The sequence below is a fragment of the Dermacentor andersoni genome, chromosome 7, assembly GCF_023375885.2.
Source record: "Dermacentor andersoni chromosome 7, qqDerAnde1_hic_scaffold, whole genome shotgun sequence".
NCBI lineage: Eukaryota > Metazoa > Arthropoda > Arachnida > Ixodida > Ixodidae > Dermacentor > Dermacentor andersoni.
The window spans coordinates 3,249,570-3,273,091 of NC_092820.1; the positions used below are offsets into that span (position 1 = coordinate 3,249,570).

Sequence of the window (23,522 nt, forward strand, 5' to 3'; positions counted from 1 at the left end):
CTTCTTCTTCCTTACAACTTCCCCCCTCGCTGAAGACGGAGCCGCACAGGAGGCCTAAGGCGTCGTGAGGACGAAGGGCTCGTGATACGGCTTGAGCCGATCTACGTGCACAATTTCGCGGCCTCGGCGACGCAGGTTCGATAACGTAGTTCACCGGAGAAGTTTGGCGTAGAACCCGGTAAGGTCCATGGTATCGGGATACAAACTTGGAGGAGACACCTTGTGTCGAAGTAGGATGCACCCACAACCAAACAAGAGCGTCAGGCGAAAACTGGTGGTGGGGGCGCCCGTCATCATGACGAAATTTCTGTAGCGCTTGTTCTTGCGTTGTAAGGGAGCGAGCTAGTTGCCGACATTCTTCTGCATGCCGGGCGGCTTCGGAAACCGGTGCACCCTCTGATAAGTCGGGACGGTAAGGGAGAATAGTGTCAATGGGAAATGATGGTTCGCGGCCATATAGAAGAAAGAAGGGAGAAAAGCCCGTCGTTGACTGGGGTGCCGTGTTGTAGGCGTACGTGACATAGGGAAGGATGAGGTCCCAGTTGGTGTGGTTGGAGGCGACATACATCGAAAGCATGTCGCCAAGAGTTCGGTTAAAGCGCTCTGTCAATCCGTTTGTTTGCGGGTGATATGCGGTGGTACAGCGATAAATAATTCGGCATTCAGCGAGAAGTTCTTGAATGACATCGGCGAGAAAGACGCGGCCACGGTCGCTCAGGAGTTCGCGGGGAGCGCCGTGACGTAGAACGAAGCATTGAAGGAGGAAGGAGGCAATGTCACGAGCCGTCGCGGCTGGCAGAGCGGCCGTTTCTGCATACCTCGTGAGATGGTCTACAGCTACAATGACGCAGCGATTGCCAGCAGCTGTGTATGGCAGAGGCCCGTAGAGGTCTATCCCAACCCGGTCGAAGGGTCGCGAAGGGCACGGCAAAGGTTGCATTGGTCCAGGAGGGCGGCAAGGATCAGGCTTCCGGCGTTGACATTCTGTGCAAGAGCGAATGTACTTTTGCACAAATGTGTACATACCACGCCAATAAAACCTATGACGTAGTCTGGTGTAGGTCTTGAAGAGACCAGCGTGTGCGCACTGATGGAAAGCGGCGCATACATCAGTGCGGAGCTGCCGAGGTATTACAAGGAGCCATTTGCGGCCGTCGGAACTGTAGTTACGGCGATAGACAATTCCGTCGCGGATGGCGAAGTGCGAAGCTTGTCGGCGTAACGCTCGGGATGGTGGGAGTGTAGGTGAATTAGAGATGTAATCTATCAAAGATGAAATCCAGGAGTCTTTGCGCTGCTCCAAAGCCATGTCGACAGAAGCGAATGGGAGAAGTGGGTCGTCTAGGACGGACACACTGACAATGTCGGCGTGGACAGGCGAGCGCGAAAGAGCATCGGCATCGGCGTGCTTCTTGCCTGAGCGGTAGACAACCCGGATATCGAACTCTTGGAGCCTCAGTGCCGACCGGGCTAGGCGGCCGCAGGGATCCTTGAGAGACGACAACCAACAAAGTGCGTGGTGATCGGTAACGTCATCGAAGGACCGGCCGTACAGGTATGGGCGAAATTTTGTGATGGCCCAGATGATCGCGAGACATTCTTTTTCCGTGACGGAATAGTTGGCTTCAGCTTTCGTCAGAGTGCGGCTCGCGTAAGCAACAACATATTCTTGGCAGCCGGGCTTTCTCTGGGCGAGCACAGCGCCAAGACCAACACCGCTAGCATCCGTGTGGATTTCCGTGGGAGCAGTTGGATCGAAATGGCGTAGTATCGGTGGTGTTGTGAGCAGGCGACGTAGCGTTGCGAAGGCATCATCGCAAGCCGGGGACCATAAGGAAAGATTGGGGTCTCCTCGAAGAAGCTCTGTCAGTGGTGCCATAATCGAAGCGAAATTTCGAATAAAGCGTCGGAAGTACGAGCAGAGGCCAATGAAACTGCGCAAGTCTTTTAGTGACGTTGGCCTAGGGAATTCTGTAACAGCACGGAGCTTAGCGGCATCAGGGAGAACGCCGTCCTTCGACACGACATGTCCGAGAATTGACAGCTTGCGTGCGCCAAAGTGACATTTTTTCAGGTTTAGTTGGAGGCCAGCGTCACTGAGACAGCGTAAAACCTGCTCCAAGCGATGAAGGTGAGTAGGAAAATCTGGTGCAAACACCACTACATCATCCAAATAACACAAGCACGTGTTCCATTTGAGGCCTCGGAGAATAGTGTCCATCATCCGCTCAAAAGTCGCGGGCGCGTTTCAAAGTCCGAATGGCATCACACGAAATTCGTACAGGCCATCTGGTGTGATGAAAGCAGTTTTAGGCTTATCGTCTGCAGCCATAGGCACCTGCCAATAACCAGAGCGCAGATCGAGGGAGGAAAAGAACTCTGCGCCTTGTAAGCAGTCTAGGGCGTCGTCGATCCGCGGCAATGGATAAACATCCTTTCGGGTTATCTTGTTTAGGCGACGGTAATCCACACAAAAGCGGATCGAGCCATCTTTCTTTTTAACTAAAACTACTGGCGATGCCCATGGGCTGTCGGATGGTTCAATGACACCACGCTTTAGCATGTCACCTACTTGCTCATCAATGACGCGCCGTTCGGTCGACGATACGCGGTATGGTCGCTGCCGTAGCGGTGAGTGAGAACCGGTGTCAATCCGGTGACATACAGTCGTCGTTCGGCCCGGAGAAGTGGTATATGGCTGTCAAAAGCAGGGCGAAATTTCTCGAGGAGACGAAGAAGGTCATGGCGTTGCTTGGGGTTTAAAGCATTGTCGATGACATGGTTGAAAACGTCTTCAGGCGATGTGGCGGCCACGGGACTACAGTAGAGGGTGTTGACCTCTGACGATCCAATAGGAAGTTGCAACGTGGTAATGGTGTCGTAAGGCTCCACAGTGCCGAGAGATTCACCGCGAAGTAACGTAATCGGGAATGGGAAGTAATTGTATACAGGAAGGTGAGTCGCGCCAGCTTGAAGGCCAAGCAGCGCAGTTGGGAGTGGTGAGAGGTGGCGATGAATGAAAGCAGTCAAAGGTGTGAAGAGTACAGTAGCGTCGGAGGCAACGGAACAGGATACAGGTGCCAGAACGGATGCGTGTGGAGATATTTGGATGTCGTCAGTGAGGGACAACTTGGTGCAGGAAAGCGAAACGTCATCAGATATGGCATTGCCAAGCGAAGAGAAGGCGACTTCTGCACGGGAGCAATCAATGACAGCTTGGTGACGGGAGAGAAAATCCCAACCTAAAATAATATCGTGGGAACAGTGGGGAAGGACGACGAACTCGACTGCGTAGAGCACTCCTTGAATTTCAAGTCTGGCGGTGCACGCAGCCACCGGCTGAACGTGCTGTGCTGTGGCCGTGCGGAGTAAAGGACCGAAGAAAGGCGTCGTGACTTTTCGTATTGAGCGGCAAAGTTTTTCGGCAATTACAGATATGGCGGCACCTGTGTCAATGAGGGCAAGCACCGAGACACCTTCAACAGCGACATCAATAACGTTAGGCGGCGAAAGAAGAGGGCTTAAGCGTTGCGGCGATGACGCAGTTCTTGCCTCAGGAACAAAGTGCGTGGTGATCGGTAACGACATCGAAGGATGTCGTTACACAATCGAATTTCCAAGCACATCGAGAAACTAGGATTGTTTCCATACCACATGATCGGCTTTCGTCCGGCCCTGTCAACGCAAGACGTGATGAAGCTCATCAAGTGTCAAATCATTGACACCACAAGACACCACAAGAGCGAGCGACGACGAGGAGAAGGAGAACGGCGGTCAGAAACTTGACGAAGGCTTGGGCGGGGAAGGGGTAAATCGCGGTCAGGAGCGTAACGCAACGGATGGTCGTACGCGGCTGTGCGTGGGTCGTCACGTGGATGAGGTGGACGGCGGCGGCACAGGCGTGCAACGTGACCGGGAATACCGCACGAATAGCAGATGGGCCGACTGTCCGCTGTACGCCAGGGATTAATTACTCGATGGACTGGAGGTCGTGGTGGCGTGGGGGTATAAACAGGGCTAGGCATCGGAGGCGGAGCCCGGAAGGTCGGTGGTCGTGGTCGTGCGACGGCGTCGGCGTAACTCAATGGGGCGGTGAGTTGAGGCGCCCGTTCCAGAGGAAGGACCTCGGACACTTGTTCTTCTATAACGTGTCGTAGGGTCGAACTAAGGGACGAACTTGACTCCGGTGGGCTGGATATGAGGGAGAGCTGGCGAGCAACTTCTTCCCGGACGAAAGCCTTCATTTGCGAGAGGAGAGTGGCATCTGGAAAAGGAGAGGTCAAGCCGGACAACGATTCCTGATGGGGAACAGGACGGCGGGTGAGGAGGCGTTGACGGCGGAGCTTGTCATAGCTTTGGCACAGGTCAATAACTTGGGCAACAGTAGAGGGGCTCTTTGAAATGAGCATCTGAAACGCGTCCTCGTCGATACCCTTCATGATATGCTTGATTTTATTGGCCTCAGTCATGGATGCATCGACACGTTTACAGAGAGCGATGACATCTTCGATGTAGCTTGTAAAGTTCTCACTAGGCTGCTGAGAGCGCGACTGCAGACGCTGTTCGGCACGAAGCTTTTGAACAGCAGGGTGACCGAAGACCTCGCTGAACTTTGTCTTGAACACAGTCCAGCTTGGGACTTCGCTTTCGTGGTTCCGAAACCACAAGTGGGCAATTCCGGTGAGGTAGAAAGGGACGGTGGTCAATTTCGTGATGTCATCCCATTTGTTGTTCCGACTGACGCGTTCGTATGATGAGAGCCAGTCATCAACGTCGTGGTCGTCAGTGCCGCTGAAGATAGGAGGGTCCCGCTGGCGGAACGTGCCGGGGCATACGGTAGACTGGGGAGCAGGTGGTGGTAAGCTCGTGGCGCTTTCGGTGGTCATGATGGCAGGGAGAGTCCGGCTGCGCAATTCCAGGATTGCAGGAGACCCAGCAAACCTCCACCAATTATGGCAACGAAGTCCGACACGGCTGTGGACGACACGAAGGACGCGGACAAGAAGACGCAACAGCGTAGGCTTAGCCAGTCACACGGATCAGCGTCTAGCCCGAGCCCCACTTCAGTAGCGCTGGCGATCCGACTGCGGAGCTCGGCACGGCGCACTTCTTCTTCCTTACACCTCGAACAGTTCATTCGGACCCACCCGAAAAAGCCACATGTAATCCTATTACAAGAAACGCTCGCGGATACAGTCACCCTACCAGGCTATAAATCGCATACCCAATATGGTGATGGGAAGAGGGGAATCAGCACATTAGTCACCAACAAATGTGCGTTCATAGCCCACGATCTGAATCTTGAATCCAATAAGGTTGAACACTCGCTCGTTGAAATCATTCCCAGCGGACAGTTCAAGACAAGTATATTTATATTTAACATATACAGTACACCCAAAGACCTCAGGCAAAGATTCACGGCAATTATCAACAGGGTTACAAGCAAGGCCAAGACATTCCCACTCCTGGTGGCCGGAGACTTCAACGCTCTGCATCAAGCATGGGGGGTACCAACAAGCTAACCGCAAGGGCATTGACCTATGGCAAACTACAGTCAATAATAACCTCACACTTATCACAGATCCGGCTTTTCCCACCAGGATCAGCAATTCCTGCTCTAGGGATACCACACCTGACCTCTTTTTCATACGGAATGTGGAATGGGCATCTTGGTCCAACCTCCAAGTGGACCTTGGCAGTGATCACAACATCCTGGCCACCTCCGTCAACGTGAGAAGCGGGGACCTCAAGGAGTTCACTATTACAGATTGGGATTACTTTCGAAAGATTACGGAAGAGCGAGCACAAACACATGACTCAGCACTTAGCCTAGAGCAGTGGGCTGAACAGTTGAAGGAGGATATCAGCGCGGCGACAAAGAAAATCCAGATTGAACTGGAAGTGGACAGGATGAATAACCGCCTTGCTCCTCTTCTAGAAGCTAAAACGTCGCTGTTGAACAGATGGAAAGGGCAGAAACTCAACCGAAGGCTCCGAAAAAAGATCGCGGAGCTCAACAAATCTATAGATCACTGCCAAACCTTGAGCAGACAACAGTGGGATGAGGTCCGCAATTCTGTGGATGGCCAGATGAGAGTTGGAGCTAAATGGAACCTACTCAAGCATCTGCTCAATGATACCAACACCAAGTCAAACCAAAGACAAGTGACAGCGAAGGTTCTACACCAGGCATCACAATCAGAGACATTGCAGACCATACTCGACAGACTCGCTCGCAAGTATCTGCCACTGGGCAACTCGAGTGACCAAGACTATCCCCCCTACAAAGGCTCATCTTGCCCATAGCTAGATAACCCCTTCAAGGCATGCGAAGTAAGGGATGCTCTCCAGAATCTAAATGGCAGGTCGGCCCCTGGTCCTGATGGCATCCCCAACCGGGCCCGCAGAAACCTGGACGACTGCTCTATAGAATGGTTGACAGAGGAGATTAGTGGAATATGGGAACGAGGGGTTGTCCCGGAGTCCTGGAAAATGGCCTCGGTCATCCTCATTCCAAAGCCTGGAAGGCCCCCAAGTCTCAAACCTCACCCATTTCCCTCACATCCTGCGCCGGGAAAGTAGCAGAACATGTTATACACAATCGAATTTCCAAGCACATCGAGAAACTAGGATTGTTTCCATACCACATGATCGGCTTTCGTCCGGCCCTGTCAACGCAAGACGTGATGAAGCTCATCAAGTGTCAAATCATTGACACCACAAGAGATATAAGAGGCATCCTAGGCCTTGACCTGGAGAAGGCCTTTGACAATGTATCCCATGGTCACATTCTGAACTCCATCTCGGAGCTCAATTCCACAGATACATAAGCTCGTTCCTACAGGATCGCAAGGCCACGCTCAAAATCGGTGACCTCAAGTCCGACAATTTCAGTTTGGGCCCCAGAAGCACGCCACAAGGAGCGGTAGTCTCACCACTGCTTTTTAACATCGCCATGAAGAAACTATCGCAAAGGCTCTCCAACATAGAAGGGATCAATCATACTGTCACGTGGTGGTGACGTTGAAGAACACAGTAGCAATACTGTGAAGGACAAAACTAACTTTTATTGGGTGAACCTGTGCCCACAAAAACAGGCTACGCTTATAACACAACGATAGCGGCGAACACGGTCGGCGTTCGTCGAAAATCTGCTCAGCGGGTCCAGCGCGTCGGCTTTTATACAGTAGTCATCGAATGTTCCAGACTAATCGTTGGGACCCGCGTGCCTTCCACAAAGTTCTACACCATTCGCGTCACGTGATGAAATCAGATAACACAAGGTTCGGCGACAACAGACAGTGGATAGAAACATCGATAACTTTCAAGAAACTTCGGATACATGCAGGCGCGTCCCGCGCTGTGCGATAGGATTTGTTAGGCGGCGAAACGTGGTCGCCCGATAAATATAAGTACACATGTCAATACGCTCTACACTGATGACATCACAATCTGGTGCACCGGAGGAAGCGAAGGAGCTGATGAATTAGGCTTACAGGAGGCTGTAGATCAAACAGATGTACCTGGAAAATACGGGGCTTAGATGCTCCCCGAGCAAGTCTGAGCTCTTCTACAGGCCAGTCAGAGGAGGTCCCAAATCTAGAGGCTGGAAACCGTTGTCAGAAATAAACATCAAACTCCACACTAAAAGCGGCTCTACCATCCCCAGAGTAGACACCATTCGGGTGCTTGTCATGTTCATAGAATCCAATGACAGTAACATTACGATGCTCAACAAGTTCACAGCCAAGACTGAGAACATGATCAGACTTATCAACAGAGTCTCGAATAGGCGTGGAGGCTTAAAGGAAGACAACCTCCTCAGGTTGTTCCACGCCTTCCTCATGAGTGATATAGTTTATGTGGCAGCCATGCACCACTGGTATAACTCCGAGAAGAAACGATTAGACACGCTCATCAAAAAAAGTATAAAAAAAGTACTAGGCATTCCATTACGGGCGAGCACGGATCTCCTTGTGCAACTAGGAGTGCACAACACATTGGACGAGATAATCGAGGCCCAAAGGTCAGCCCAACTGGCCCGTCTATCCTGTACCCCAGCTGGAAAGAAGATCCTCGCGGTTCTTGGGATCAACCCTATCCTCATGGAAGAGCAGAAATATGAAATTTCAGAAGATCAAAGGAACAACATACGAGTTGCACGGTTTCTTCGTAATGTTAATCCTCAACACAACGTAGGCAGACGCAGGGCAAGAGCCCTCGCCCTCCTCAAGCGTACCAAGGACGATCCTTAGGCCCAATCACACGCGGTGAATCGTGCGCGCCTGGCTGCGCGTCAAGGCACAACCACACGCGGTAAATCGTGCGCGCCTGGCTGCGCGTCACGCGTCTGCGAGGCCGTACGCGCCTGTCCTACGCGTCTAGAGAGGGCAGACGCGCAGGAAACGCGCGCGTCAAGGAGGTCTTGATCTTGGGCGTCATTTTGAGCGTACGCGACGGAAGTGGCAGCTTGTGCACCGACGTCACGTGGGCCGTATGTACACTTCCGGCGGTTCGGAAAGGTTGTTGAAGTTTCAGAATCGTGCGGAGACGCTGCAGAGGCTATGGAGGCGATCAACAACGAAGCGCTGATCGCCTGTGTTGAGGCTTGACCTGCGCTTTGGTAGCAGGCGAAACACAAGCGCCACTAGAACAAGCACTTGACGAGGTGGTCGTGGATCGTCATGCCCAACGCTGCCGAATAGGTGAGTGCTCGGAATTTTATACGGGCGTCATAGCGGAGCAGTTTCAATCGCGATCGAGCCCGATCGGGGTCGGATTTTGTGATCACGATTGCCTGTACCGCGCAATCTGCGTAGAACCGATCGTGATCGAGAAATTTGATCGCGCTCGATCGCCATCGAATGCCTAGCTGTGTGGCACTGGTATAAGCTGCCTCTCTCATCAGCCGACTCGCAGATGTCGAAAACGCGTTTCATCTGTGAAGATGACGTTATCACAGCGCTGCAGAAGTGATGGAAGTCCTTGGGGAATAAATTTCGGCGCCTGGGAAGACGTTTCAGAAAGAAAAGAGCCGCGCCGTGCCAGTCGACGTTCACGACGACGTCATCTGGCTGCTGTTTTTCGACCAGATGATGTTTCTGCGCTACACAATGGAGTGTAGACCGTAAGTGATCTTGAAGTTTCCATCTCAGCCGGCGTGTTAAAAATGAAACACGGGATTTTAGTGCTTTCCCTTTACCACGTTGACCGGCGATGCCGTATGTTTGTATTATAGCTGGCAATGCACCGCACTTATGGGAATCGACTCAAAATTGTGCTTACACAAGCAAGTCGACGCACAGTATGCATTATATTCAGCTTTGTCTAATTGGCGATAAAATATTTGTGCTGCATCGCCGCTCCGATTATCGCATATCTCGTTAAATGTGATCCGTAAGGGGACATACAAGCAGTACAAGAATAGCTTTGTATATTTATTTATTTAGGTACCCACAAAGCCAGTTTGCCTTTGCAGTAGGTAGCAGAGAAAGCAGAAATACAGGTACAAAATAACAAGTAAAATAGCACTTAAAAACCTAACAATAAAGCATAAGACAGAAGTACAGAGAATATCACATACAAATTAGCAGGATGAATAAAAAGAAAAGGGCTTGCATGACGCACACACAAAAACAAAACACAAAACATGCAAGTAGTTTTTTTTTTATTCTGTGCACTGATCCTAAAGGCAGCGTGCAAGTCAATGGCCAGTATTTAACTGAGTATTGAATGTTGCCATATTCACGTGTACCTTGGGCACTTCAATGCACAGTTTTAATTTTGCATTTTGTTGCTTGCCAGCAGTGTGCAAATTGGTGCTTCATCACAGACCCTCAAATATTACCTAGCTTGCTTAGGGATTCATTCAGTGTCATCATGCTGTAGGAATAAATGCACCATAGTACTGACATTGTCAGCTGTGTAATTGATAATTCTCCTTTTTGTGTCTGCTCAGGAGCGTCCTTACCTAATTATCAGCCTGCGGTTATTCTGCAGATCGCAGGTGCTGTGGTTACTGGTTTAAGCGAAGCTTTCACGATGTTTGTGGAGAACGCTGTCCTGCTTAGCAAAATTTCCAAGGAAGGACTAGATGATCCAGTTTAACACATTCGCACTGTGCAAAAAATGATTATTGAAATTTTACATGCCAAAACCACGATCTAGTTACATTATTTTAATTGGTATTTGCATTACGTCCAGTACTGGTCACTCGTGCAACACAGTAGCCAGTAGTCAGCTGGGATGACAATGGTTCAACGACTACATTAATATCAGTATGAGGCGAGCTATTTGGCAAGACAGTAGGAGCAGCGGTAGGAAAGTCCAGAGAAGAGGCAAAAAAAGCTTGGCTGGAAGAAACCTTCTGGAAGGGTTTGCTCGCTAAGGTCAGCTTTGCTGGGCCAAAACACCCTTTACAAGGCAGATGGCAAGAAGACAAACATTATTAGACGTAACTTCCTAAATACAAACAACAAATGCACTGACTACTACGTACACAGCTTCACACTGTGTTTAGACGTACATTCAGTTAAGAAAAACAGTTTAGAATGATATGAAGTTTACAAACAAGTGAAAGGAAAACAAAGTTACAAGCCAAGAACGTTTCAAGTAGAAAAACTAGAACCGGAGAGAGCCTTATGCTAAAGCAAGACCTAACAGTACTACTACTCTATGTTTAGAAAGTGCAGGCATAGGTCTTTCAACATGAAATTTATTAAGTGTGTAGTGGGTAATATGCATGTGGCACTGTGCGGACTGCCACCGCTGCGGCGCGAGACACGAGCGCGGGTTGTTGATGCGAAGCGCTAGGACTCGTGATCTAGAGCTACCTGCGATCCCTCGAACGAGCTACAATAAACCCCATTTCATTTGGTGGAGCTGCGGGGTAACCTCGAAAACTGGAACTCCGAAGCCGGACGCTACCGACTGCTGCGACCATGCCTGACGAAACCACCCAGGAAGATGCACCACAGCCTCCGACGATCATCGTTTCCGGTGCATTGCGCCAGCGTGATCCTGCCATCTTTAGCGGCACCGATGATCATGACGTGGAGGATTGGTTGTCATCTTACGAAAGGGTGAGCCAGCATAACAAGTGGGACGACATCACGAAGTTGCACAATGTGCTGTTTTACTTAACCGGCGTCGCGAACCTCTGGTTCCGAAACCACGAACACGATTTCACAACGTGGAGCAGATTCAAGACAAGTTTCACAGAAGTGTTCGGGCGCCCCGCTGTGCGCAAGCTTCGCGCAGAACAACGCTTACGGGGGCGCGCGCAACATCACGGTGAAACGTTCACAAGTTACATCGAAGATGTCATTGACCTGTGTAAGCGCGTGAATCCGTCAATGGCGGAACAGGACAAGATAAAACACATTATGAAAGGCATTGATGAGGACGCATTTCAAATGTTGCTAGCGAAGGATCCGCGTACCGTGGCCGAAGTTATCAACTTGTGCCAAAGTTTTGACGAGCTACGGAAACAACGCATCTTAGCTCGGCGCCCACCGCCTACGGAAGATTCGTTAGCAGCATTGGTTCTTGGCGACAACCACACAACTTTGCTGACGCAAATAAAAGAATTTGTGCGCGAGGAGGTCGCGCGACAGCTCTCGATTTTGCCGACCACGGAGAAGCCTTCTCAATATTTGGCTCCAGCGATCCGACAGGTAATTCAAGAGCAAGTGACCGAAGCTCTTCCACCTCCGTGTCAGCCGGCTCCCGTGGCCGCGCCTCTGACGTATGCTGAAGCCGCTGCACGGGCGCCTCGTCTGCCGGGATTCTCACCTCCGCCTTCAGCGCCTCTTCAGCCGGTGTTCTCTCATCCGCCCTCGCCTCGCCAGCAGGTCGCTGCCTTTTTCAGCGCACAGCAGCAAGGTACAAATCCTTGGCGCACTCCTGACAACCGCCCAATATGCTATGCCTGCGGTACACCGGGACATGTAGCGCGCTTCTGCCGCCGGCGCTTGCCGGCCTTCGTGGGCACCGCGCGACCACCCAGCTCCGGCTTCCGACCTTTCCGTATGCCTTCACGACCACCACCGGAAGTCTACGCTGCTGATGACATACCAGCACCGCAGTCACAGCTCCACAATACTCGTCGCTCACCTTCCCCTCGTCGGCGCTCACTCTCACCCATGCGTCGTAGGCCCAGTGCCAGTACTACTGAGGCGGAAAACTGATTTCCGCAGTTCCTGAGGCACGAACTGCGTCATCGTCGGAACATCAAAGTCCTCGTTTTTCCCCCGCTAACGTTATTGAAGTGTCTGTTGATGGCATCAAATGTCTTGCGCTCGTCGATACAGGTGCTGCTGTATCTGTGATTAGTGAGAAACTTTGCCGTGAATTACGGAAAGTGACCATGATGCCTTCGGTATTATTGCTTAGAACAGCCAGTGCACAACAAGTTCAGCCAGTCGCTATGTGCACTGCCAGGGTGTTGATTCGAGACATTTTGTATTCGATTGATTTCTTTGTGCTAACTTGTTGCTCCCACGATGTGATTCTCGGTTGGGATTTTCTGTCGCGCCATCACGCGGTCATTGACTGTGCACGTGCTGAGGTTCAGTTCTCCGTTCTGTGCGATTTGCCATCTCACGACTTTCAAGTTCATGATGTTACCAGGATCTGTGTAGCTTCAGATACTGACCTTCCCCCTCACAGCGCGGTATTTGTCCCTCTTTCATGCGCATCGCTTGCCGAAGCGACGGTCATGTTTTCACCCGCTGCCGTCTTCATTCGCCGCCAGCCTATATTGTTGCCTTTCGCCCTCCTCACGGTTCACCATGGGGCTGCAGAAATACTGATTTCTAACCCAAATTCGTACACTTTGGCTTTGCACTGTGGCGAGACTATTGGTACCATCCAGACTGTGGACGCTGACGTTATTGTGCAGTTCCCTGTTCCCGACGACGTGGATACTGCCAACGTAACAGCACTGGCACCCCATGTGCCATCTAACCGAGTACCACCGGATGTTTTTTGTCGCTCTATTGCCGATGACCTCGAGCCGACACAACGTGAGCGGCTTATTACTCTTTTAAATGATTTTCACGCCTCTTTTGACTGCAACCAAGCATCATTAGGTCGCACGAGTACCGTCTCTCACCACATTGATACGGGACACCACGCACCATTACGCCAGCGTCCGTACCGCGTGTCATCCACCGAGCGTCGTGTCATCGCCGAGCAAGTTGAAGACATGCTTGAACGTGGTGTTATCAAGCCATCCTGCAGCCCTTGGTCATCTCCTGTAGTACTCATTAAGAAAAAAGATGGCTCGATTCGTTTCTGTGTGGACTATCGTCGCCTCAACAAGATTACACGAAAAGATGTTTATCCTCTACCGCGCATAGATGACGCCCTGGATTGTCTTCATGGTGCCGAATTCTTTTCTTCTTTGGACTTGCGATCGGGCTATTGGCAAGTGCCAGTGGATGAATCCGACCGCTCGAAGACAGCTTTTATTACGCCTGATGGCCTGTATGAGTTTACAGTAATGCCATTCGGCCTCTGCAATGCACCCGCGACATTCGAAAGGATGATGGACAATCTTCTACGAGGCCTCAAATGGAAGACGTGCTTGTGTTATTTAGACGACGTGGTAGTTTTCTCCCCTGATTTCACCACTCACCTCTCTCGTCTACGCGAAGTCCTTACTTGCCTTACCACCGCCGGCCTTCAACTTAACTTGAAAAAGTGCCGCTTCGGAGCCCGCCAGCTGACCATACTTGGCCATGTCGTGTCCAAAGACGGCGTCCTTCCCGACCCTGACAAACTTCGTGCTGTCGCAGAATTTCCGCGGCCGACTACAGTAAAAGAGCTCCGCAGTTTCGTCGGTCTTTGCTCTTATTTTCGCCGCTTTGTGCGCAATTTTGCCTGCATCATCGCTCCCCTGACGAAGCTCCTGGCTGGCTCTGGTGACCTTCGTGACTGGACTCCGGCATGTGACCAAGCCTTCACCACTTTGCGTCGTCGGCTTACCTCACCGCCTGTTCTACGCCACTACGACCCGAGTGCACCGACTGAAGTTCATACCGACGCCAGCGGCGTTGGTCTTGGGGCCGTCCTTGCACAACGGAAGCCTGGCTTTCCAGAATATGTGGTTGCATATGCGAGTCGTGCTCTCAAGAAGGCAGAATCCAATTATTCTGTCACGGAAAAAGAATGTTTAGCTATAGTTTGGGCCTTAAACAAATTTCGCCCTTACTTGTATGGCCGTCCGTTCGACGTTGTGACAGACCACCACGCGCTCTGCTGGCTTGCGTCACTGAAAGACCCGTCGGGGCGTCTTGGACGTTGGGCTCTTCGGATCCAAGAATTTGACATTCGCGTCATTTATCGATCCGGGCGCCAACATTCTGATGCAGATGCGCTCTCCCGTGCGCCCATGCGATCCGACGAAAGGCCACCTTCATCCATAGAGTGCCCGGTTGCTACGCTTGCTGTTACTGACATGCCGTCTGAACAGAGAAAAGATCCGTGGATTCTGTCTCTCATTGACATTCTTAGCAGTTCTTCAACGTCTACATTCCCTCGAGCCATTCGTCGCCAAGCCACCCACTTCGTGCTACGGGACGCCATCTTGTACCGCCGGAACTATCAGCCCGACGGTCGCAAATGGCTGCTAGTCCTCCCTCGCCATTTGCGTTCCGACGTATGCACGTATTTCCATGCAGACCCACAACAAGCTCATGCTGGCGTCCTGAAAACCTACGAGCGGCTCCGCCAGCGGTACTACTGGCGCGGCATGTATTCTTATGTCCGCAAATACATTCGGTCATGTGCAGCCTGTCAGCGACGCAAGACATCTTCTCATCCGACAGGCCCTCTGCAACCTTTACCGTGTCCTGCACGTCCTTTTGATCGGGTTGGCATCGACCTTTATGGGCCTCTTCCGTGCAGTGCTGCCGGAAATCGTTGGATAATTGTCGCAGTAGACCACCTGACAAGATATGCTGAAACTGCTGCACTCGCTTCGGCTGCTGCTCGCGACGTCGCCGCATTCATCTTACGGCATTTCGTCTTACGGCACGGCGCACCGCGAGAACTACTCAGTGACCGAGGCCGTGTCTTCTTGTCCGAAGTTATTAATGAGCTACTCGCCGCGTGCCGCACTATTCACCGCACCACTACGGCGTATCACCCACAAACTAACGGTCTAACGGAACGATTCAACCGCACCCTTGGGGACATGCTCACCATGTATGTTGCGTCGGATCATTCAAATTGGGACGACGTCCTCCCTTTTGTGACGTACGCATACAATACCGCCGTTCAGGCTACCACAGGCTTCTCACCATTTTTTCTTCTTTATGGGCGTGAACCATCCACTACCCTCGACACCGTACTACCATATCACCCGGATGCCTCTGAATTCACCCCTCTTTCCGAAGTTGCTCGCCATGCTGAAGAGTGCCGCCAACTGGCTCGCTCGTTCACGTCGGATACCCAAGGAATCCACAAAGATCGCCACGACAACGATCAGCCCACACAGTCCTTCGCCGTGGACTCTCACGTCTGGCTTCGGCTGCCCTTCCAAGCTCCAGGCCTTAGCCCAAAGCTTGCTCCGAAATATCAAGGTCCGTACCGGGTCGTCGCGTGTACTTCGCCTGTAAATTATGTGGTCGAACCGGTGACACCATCTTCGGACAAACGCCGCCGTGGCCGCGAGACTGTTCACGTCAGCCGCCTGAAGCCGTACCACGACCCCCTTATCGTATCATCGCCTTAGGTCGCCAGGATGGCTCCTCTTCGCCCCGGGGGTAGTTGTAGTGGGTAATATGCATGTGGCACTGTGCGGACTGCCACCACTGCGGCGCGAGACACGAGCGCGGGTTGTTGATGCGAAGCGCTAGGACTCGTGATCTAGAGCTACCTGCGATCCCTCGAACGAGCTACAATAAACCCCATTTCAAGTGGTTTTACTGAGTAATTGTGGTGAAATGCTTCCTGCTAATTATTTCAAAACTGAAACATTCCAAATATCATAAACTGTTTTGAGTAGAAGTAATCACTAGGCTTTAGGCATGCAGATCTCGTAAGAACTGCTTCAATGCATCACTAGCAAAAACAGAAAAAGATACAAAAGCTACACTTACGCGCATGCAGAAACTGTTCATTCTGGTTGTGTAGGCAAGTCACTTTTGTCCCTACAAAACTGATTCAGAGCTTCAGTGTACTCTAATAAAATCACACACTAAAACAAATGTGGACGGATTTGAGCCTTCATGTATTTTTGCATCCAGACTGGCACATTATTTACACATTGACAGTATGTGCAAACCTTATTACGCTCACATGCAGGATGTCCGCCAACCTTCCACCAGTGCCCCCATCGAGTGAGGAGGGAAGTGCTGCAGACATCTTAACAAAAAATGTGCCAGTTTTCCAATCTGGCAACACTTGAAGTGCCATCACCGTCAAGTGAAGAGTCACAAGCGCCAGCATCGACTCTGTCTTCGGCGTCGCATGAGTCTGTGGAGTCTCAGGACATTTTGGAATCTCTTGAATCACCGATGTTTCAAGAAGTTCTGGTTCCTGAGGATTCTGAGGCACACCACAGCAGTCCGCAGTCAGAAGCATCGCTGGCTTCAGCAGGCAGTCGTAGGCTGGATACGTTAGGAAAGTCCAGAGAAGAGGCAAAAAAAGCTTGGCTGGAAGAAACCTTCTTTGCTTCTGAAGCAAAGTCAAGGGGGAGGAAAAGGAAAAAGAAAGATTAGAGTCAGTTAATATTGGAGGAATTAGGCAATGTTTCAAGTGCAATCAAAAGATGCGAACCACAGGACGACCTCGAACTTTTGCCGTCTCTCTGCTCAAACACATTAGAGAGGTCAGTGAGGATACGCATCTCGACTTGAAAATTAAATTGATGCAAGTAGGAGAGTAATTCAAAGATTAATGTTTTTAATGTATACTTTTTGTATAATAAAGCCAAGAGACAATGAAACAAAAGGAAATCATTGATGAATTTAATTACTTTATATCGAAATGCAAAAATAAGGAGGAAAATGAAAGTATATGAAAAGGTAGCTTCCCACTAATGGGAGACGAACCCACAACCTTTGAATTATGCTTGCATTGCTTTACCAGTAGAGCCGCAGCAATGGCTATCCCTCCGCAAACTTTCTTGGGCCTGTATGTGCATGTACTAGATCTCACCCTGGTAGTGTTAGCCAGTGCTACTCGTGCAAGAACACTCCAAGAGCCTAATCTAGTACACATAAACATTCTGTGAAATTGATGGTGGAATAGCCTCCAGCTCAATTGGTTTTGGTTTTAGCTCCCACCAGTGGCAAGTTATATTTTGTCCACTTTCATTTCCCTTCTCCTTGTGATGTTGATATTACAAATAAAATGACAGTTATTTTCCTTTATGCTTTATATACGTTTCCTTGTCTGTTGTTGTCATGTCAAAGCCCCTCAGCTCTTCTTTTTTGTTCATTTTACATTGTGTTGTATCCATATTCTTGTGCGGTATTCAAGAATTTCATAAAGTTGATATCTGTGGGAGCAGCATTCCGGGCAAGTTGGTAATCCATTGCTTAAATGATATTGCGCGACATAAAAAACGACACGGACGTGAAAGACACACGTGGTGTGTCGTCTTCTTTCACGTCCGTGTCGTTTTTTATGTCGCGCAATATCATTTAAGCGATATCTGTGGGCCTGGTTGGCTGGCCATTGCTGCTGTAGAGATGTGTGAGCATGTTTTAGCAACGCACCTACGATAAAGAAGCACTGACTTGCAACTAAAGGTTTATTGTTGCAAGACAGATGTTTATCGCTTTCATCTTTGTTTACTCATTCAGCCTGTCTTGCAGCAATGAACCTTTTTGAGTTCACCACCTGTGCATGTAGAGTTTGTGCATGCATCTAGAGATGCCTGTACATGCCTGTAAATAAAAAGAAATGTAATGAACCTCCAACCAGACCCCATTGAAAATTGCGGTTATATGCTGCAAGTTGTAAAGCCTGTCGGGGCGTTCTAGCAGCGCAAGCATTTTTCAAATTGTTTTATTATTATTAGAAGAGGTAGCAGAAAGGGAAAAGTCTTGCCACAACATAGCCAGGAGGCGAGGTTCACTGCCAACATAGACAACCTCTACCTCTCCCACAACTATCATCCACAAGCCACATTCCTTACATTTTTTTTTCTTTGTGTTCCGTGGCTCAGTTCCAGAGTTGGTTTTGCATGTTCTGCATTGGATGTTTGGCCAAAGTCTTTGTACGTAATCAGTGACATTGAAGGCAGTGTATAAATGAGAGATTTATACGTATGACCCTGCTTCTCTGGCAGGAAGCAGGGCTACCTGACGGGAGCCGTGAACAGCATGTGAGCTTTAAAAAATTTCTTAAGCTGAAAAAAATGTAAAAAATTTCTGCGGCTGTCATGCTGTTCTGCAGTTGTTTAATACTTTGCAGGCACGATCGCCACTATATGACTTACACACCACTGCAGAGTCTAGCCGCCTCAATCCCCACACAGTAAGTCAAGGCAACGTCTTTTATGTTTTACCGGGATGCCAAGTAGCTTGAATGCAAGTTGAAAAAAAATTTGTACGCATGTCTCAATTGTTTAAATACTAATTATGATGATATGATTGTTCTTGACAATGATCTACATGGCTGTGGGGGCCCTTTTCGGGTGACATACGATCAAAATTCATTTGTGTAGGTTAGCTACCACATTTGTTTAATACTACATGTGCAAGCATACCTCAGTGCATGTTTTACAGGTTGCGCAAGGTCAAAAGCACTGAGGTAGCTTTTGTTCGATGCCAGTCGATGGCAGTTTTTTTTAGAGTTAGCTGTAACTGTTACACTGATGATGCAGTAAGTGGAAACTTTCAGTCTCTGTGATCATGCGATCATTTTTTTCTTGTATTTCTTTTCACGCGCATTGTCAGTACCATCATTACTATTTCTCGTTTTGTATCAGCATTTCGTGTCCCATTTTTTTATTTGTTTATGAGTTAATAAATAGTTAGTTGTGTATAATTCTGTATTCTGTGATTATTAATATATTATTATTATTATGTATCAGTATTTTTTATGCACGCTCATTGTCAGTCGTTTCCTTCTTTCTTTTGTTTTGCTTCAATGTTTTGTGGCTCCTTCCTGATTTGGCTTCCAAAAGGCGGCGGGCAGTAATATGCAAATAAAATAAAATAAATGATACATTAAATGACAAAGAAACGGTGTTCTGTATTCCTCCAATCGCACATTATTACTCTAGGGGCAACTGTCCTTTACCAACCTCAATGCTACAGCAAGTCGTTCTCCAGGCTCCAGGGGTTTCTCGAATGTGGTGCTGCCGTGTGAGGTCCTCTGCTAAAAAGCTCAATAGCTTGTCCAAGAGCTGCGGCGCCTTGCGAAAGAACTTGTTGAAAAATCCGTGGTCATCCTGACGTATCCATTGCATCTGTAAAAAATGGTACATTATTGCCTGGCAGCAAGACCATGCCCTGCACACATACACGCGCAGGTATCAGGAGCTGTACACTTTTCACTGACACACACGTATAGCCACTAGCCATCATTAATTTTACCCCCTGCTTTGTTTATGTGCTTGAATACAAACAGTGGTTCGGCAAAACAGGAGAGCCAGTCAACGGTATATTAAAATCGTGCGGCCACTGCCAAGAAACTTCCGAAATTAGTCGCACAGAATTTTAACCTGCCCCCCAGGTCACAATTTAATTACATTACACTTCATATTCTACAGTCACACTTCTGAGAGACAGAAAATATAGGAAATCGTATCTCGTCCACAAGCTTCATATAAGACAACCAACACGTGTAAAAAGGTGTTCTTGAATCTATGTGCTATACTAATGGCACAAATATAACTAGCAGTCCTTAGCTTTTTGTACGGGTGTGCTAATACCGAAAACTAGGTTTAGAATCGAATCAAATGAAGAAAAAATAATCTGGATATCAAATAAAATATCGAATAGCAGAAAATGTATTACAAAACTTAATCCTTACAAATTTTGTGCAAGAAAAGAGGGTGCTACACAAGCTCTGTGTAAACAGTATGGTCAACTGTTAATAATGAAGGAAGCTCCAAATTAGTGTTACAGATTGTTTGTTAAATAGAATCAAGCGCTTCTTCTCCTCTGAAGCTGAACAGTTAATGACCGTATGTCGTACGGCATACACGGGTTAGACTGACGGCGGTTGAAACGTCGTGAGGTGTCGTCATCACGTATCCAATATACTATCTGTATGCTTCCGGCGGCTAATCAGCCCGATCTTCGCCTGTGCTTTCGCGCTTTCCGAACTACACCCTGCTTCTGTCGTTCCCCCTGTTCGCGTATGTCACGTTATCGTTTCGATCGGTGCTGTCAACCTGGACGAACCTTGCACCGACGACGCGATGCTGTTCTGCGAATTGGGCGTTCGCGCGCTGCGAGTACGATCCCCGCCTTACTACTTTAACCCTTTCACTTATGCGCGCACTTAAAAACGCTGATAAGTAATTGCTGTCCTAACGAAGATAAGTCCCCATGTCCAAACACTGGCTCCTAGTTCTACCACTGTAGATCATCGAAAGGAAAGAAGTTACTCACAGCCTTAAAGTCCTTCTTCTTTACGCAGTTGAAAGACTGGCCGGACCCACCAACGTCGCCGCAGAGGCCGCAGATGCTTTCTGCGCTCCCGCCGCCTTTGCAAGAGCAGCAGCAGCGAAAGCTTCTTTCTCATGTGGTACATTGCGGGGAGAGAACGCTGATGCCGGCGAAGCAAGCGGCTAAGCAAGAGCTCGGCAGCAACGTCGTGCGTGGTCGCGCGCAGATGTCAGCTGCAGTTGTGAGCAAGCAGACGCTATCGCACGTGATGTTGATAATTGATGTAGCTTTTCTTGCCATAAGGATGTATAGATACGAACGGCGTGCATTTCTCAACTTAAAAACAATGTACTAGCTCTAACATTGATAAATTAAATAAAAATGGCTGTGGCTTAGATAAGGTTAAGCCCAGGATGCGAAGCATACTAGCCTTTATTTTAGTTGTTGAACCACTGTTTAGCCTGGTGAACTGCTGTTGCTTGGCTATATTTGGTTCGGCTAGACGAAGAAACAACTCATGCGTTACTCTGCTTAGCCTGCAAGAGTGGAACGCGACAGCGTTCCCGTCGACCCGCCAAGGGGTGTAAGACAATGGGCTACGGCGCAGCGACTACGCGCCCCGCATTGGACGCGGTGAGCGTCGAGCAACGCAGCGTTCGGCGCGGCAACGAAATGTGCGCCTGAGCAAGCGACGCACGCCTGAGCCTTAGAAACAGCTCGTTTCTAAGGCAACACCGCATTTACTAGAGGCGCTTTTGTACCGCTTTGAAGCATCGTACTCGTGGCTCAGCGGTAGCGTCTCCGTCTCACACTCCGGAGACCCTGGTTCGAATTCCCACCATACAGTTCTTTCTCTATGTTCCCACCCAGCCCATCTTGCGAGAGTTGAGCCCGGCTTGCAGCTGTTGTGACGTCAGTGCCCTAGCGGGAGGAGCGGGAGTTAGGCCGCAGTACCATCTGTGCGACCGCAGGGGAGCGCACGAGCTGAGACCCGGCTATGTAGCTACGCGGCCGCAAGCGAGCCCACGAGTTGAGCCTCCGCTTTTGCAGCTGTTATGACGTCATATGGTAGCTACGCGGCCGCGCGCGGCGCAGCAAGGAAGAGCGTGGTTGTGCGGCTAGTATGCTTCGCATAAAATGGCTAGCCATAATGAAATTAAAGATAAACTTTTCTCAAAGCCAAAGACGACCGTTTCCGCCATCGCTGGGCCGCTGGTCTGTCAGCCCTGTGCTACGCGCAGCGAAGCGCGCACGTGTGCGCGTATCGTGTGGCTGGATGCCCTTCCCTTAATCACCCGCGTACGCTTACGTGTACGCGTAGCGAGACGCGTATCCCGGGCTGCGTGGTGTGGTTGGGCCTTTACTCGGCATGTTTTGTCGACGCAGCCCAATATGGACAGTAACTTCGATCGCCATTGCCCTCGTTGATCACAACGGACAGATAGTGAATGCGGCTTCCTTGAAGTGCTCAACACCAACCAGAGCGGAGCAGGTCGCAATTGCTATAGCACTCCTAGGCAGCAACAGATCACAAATCTTCACCGATTCGAGATCGGCGGTCAGGGCTTTTGCTTCAGGATCCATTGCTGAGGAGGCTCTCAAGATTCTCAAGAACAAGATAATCTCTCCGCACACCATCACGTGGTTTCTGGCTCACCTCGACCCCCAGCTTCACTCGTTTCCCAATCTCAATGACATCGCCCACTCCCAAGCGCACGCACTATCCCACCGCGCAGGAGCAGGATTGAGCTCAGACTCCGGGGTTCTCGAGTTTCGGGACACTCACTACTTTCAGCGAAAACACTACGCACTATCACCTGGGTAGGAGGACTTATCCTCCCCCTCACAGCAAATTGGCTAGACCTCTGGCGTCCACTTTATGCATGCTTCAGACTAAGTGCTATCCAAACCTGGCCCTTCTCCACATGATCACTCCAGAGGCTTTCAGCTATATATTCTACGCCACTTACAGCTACAGATTTTAGGCCCTTTTACAGCCATGTGACATCTACCATGAGGAATTCATTGTGCACGCCATCCATAATACATCGTCAACATTACCACTTGTCATGGCGCTCTTTGGCCAAACCTGGCCCTTGGGCCATAAAACACCACACATCATCATCATCTGCTCCGTTTCTTTTATATTTTTGTCGGCGTTCTGATTTTTCATGTAAAATCGATGATGTGCTGGTGTTCATTGTTTTGTAGTAAGCGAAAACATCGTGCGCTCCCGCTTATGAGACAGCTGCGATTGCTTCAGCATTTACCGCCCGCAATATTGTTCGATCAGCCTTCGTCGACGTGAGGAATGTGAAATTATTTTTTTACGTTTAATAAGCGCTGTGTTATGGTAAATTAACCTGAGTAGTATGAAGAGATAAAGAAAAATGTGCTGTCATATTACTGTCTGCAATGTGTAAATAATTACTTTGCCAATTTGTAATCTTATGTGATTACTCCGATAAAAATAACCTCTTGTTAATCTTAATAACGTTTTGCCTTTCCAGTGGCTTTGAATTCTGCCCCCCCCAAGCCTCCAAGAACCAGCACTCATCCCCTTCTGCCACTAGCCATTGCTCATCCATTCTCTTGTACGAAATAAATTTCATCTTGAAGCTTGTGCATCTTGAATATTTTTCCACTTGCAGATTTTCTGCTACGAAGCAGCTGTTTGCGGTATGAATCGTAAAAATATGCTTTGCATAATATGTGCGCATGTGAACATTTGAAATGCGTTTAAATTTACATGTCTGCACCGCATATGTCGAAAACGTGCAGCTGCTGTGAACGCCGTTTAGTGATGAATGACGGTCAACGGTCTCTGACATAATTGCAGGCATGGTAGTTTTATTGGCGTCATTCCTTATTCGTCTCGTTTCGGCAGCCAAAATGTGTTCGCCTAATGTCTACCACACGTGTGTGAAGTTTTCTTTAAACATCCTT

General features: G+C 49.4%; 1 long non-coding RNA gene across 2 annotated transcripts; it reads left to right on the forward strand.

Annotated features, from left to right (window-relative positions):
* Positions 1-8,600: 8,600 nt before the first annotated feature.
* Positions 8,601-23,201, forward strand: LOC129386034 (uncharacterized). Of its 2 annotated transcripts, XR_008613519.1 has the most exons (4): positions 8,601-8,705; positions 18,305-18,492; positions 20,608-20,817; positions 23,087-23,201. It is a non-coding gene; the product is annotated as an uncharacterized lncRNA (long non-coding RNA). The 2 variants fall into 2 exon arrangements; XR_008613518.1 differs by lacking the exon at positions 8,601-8,705 and having other exon boundaries at positions 17,717-18,492.
* The last annotated feature ends 321 nt before the right edge of the window (positions 23,202-23,522 follow it).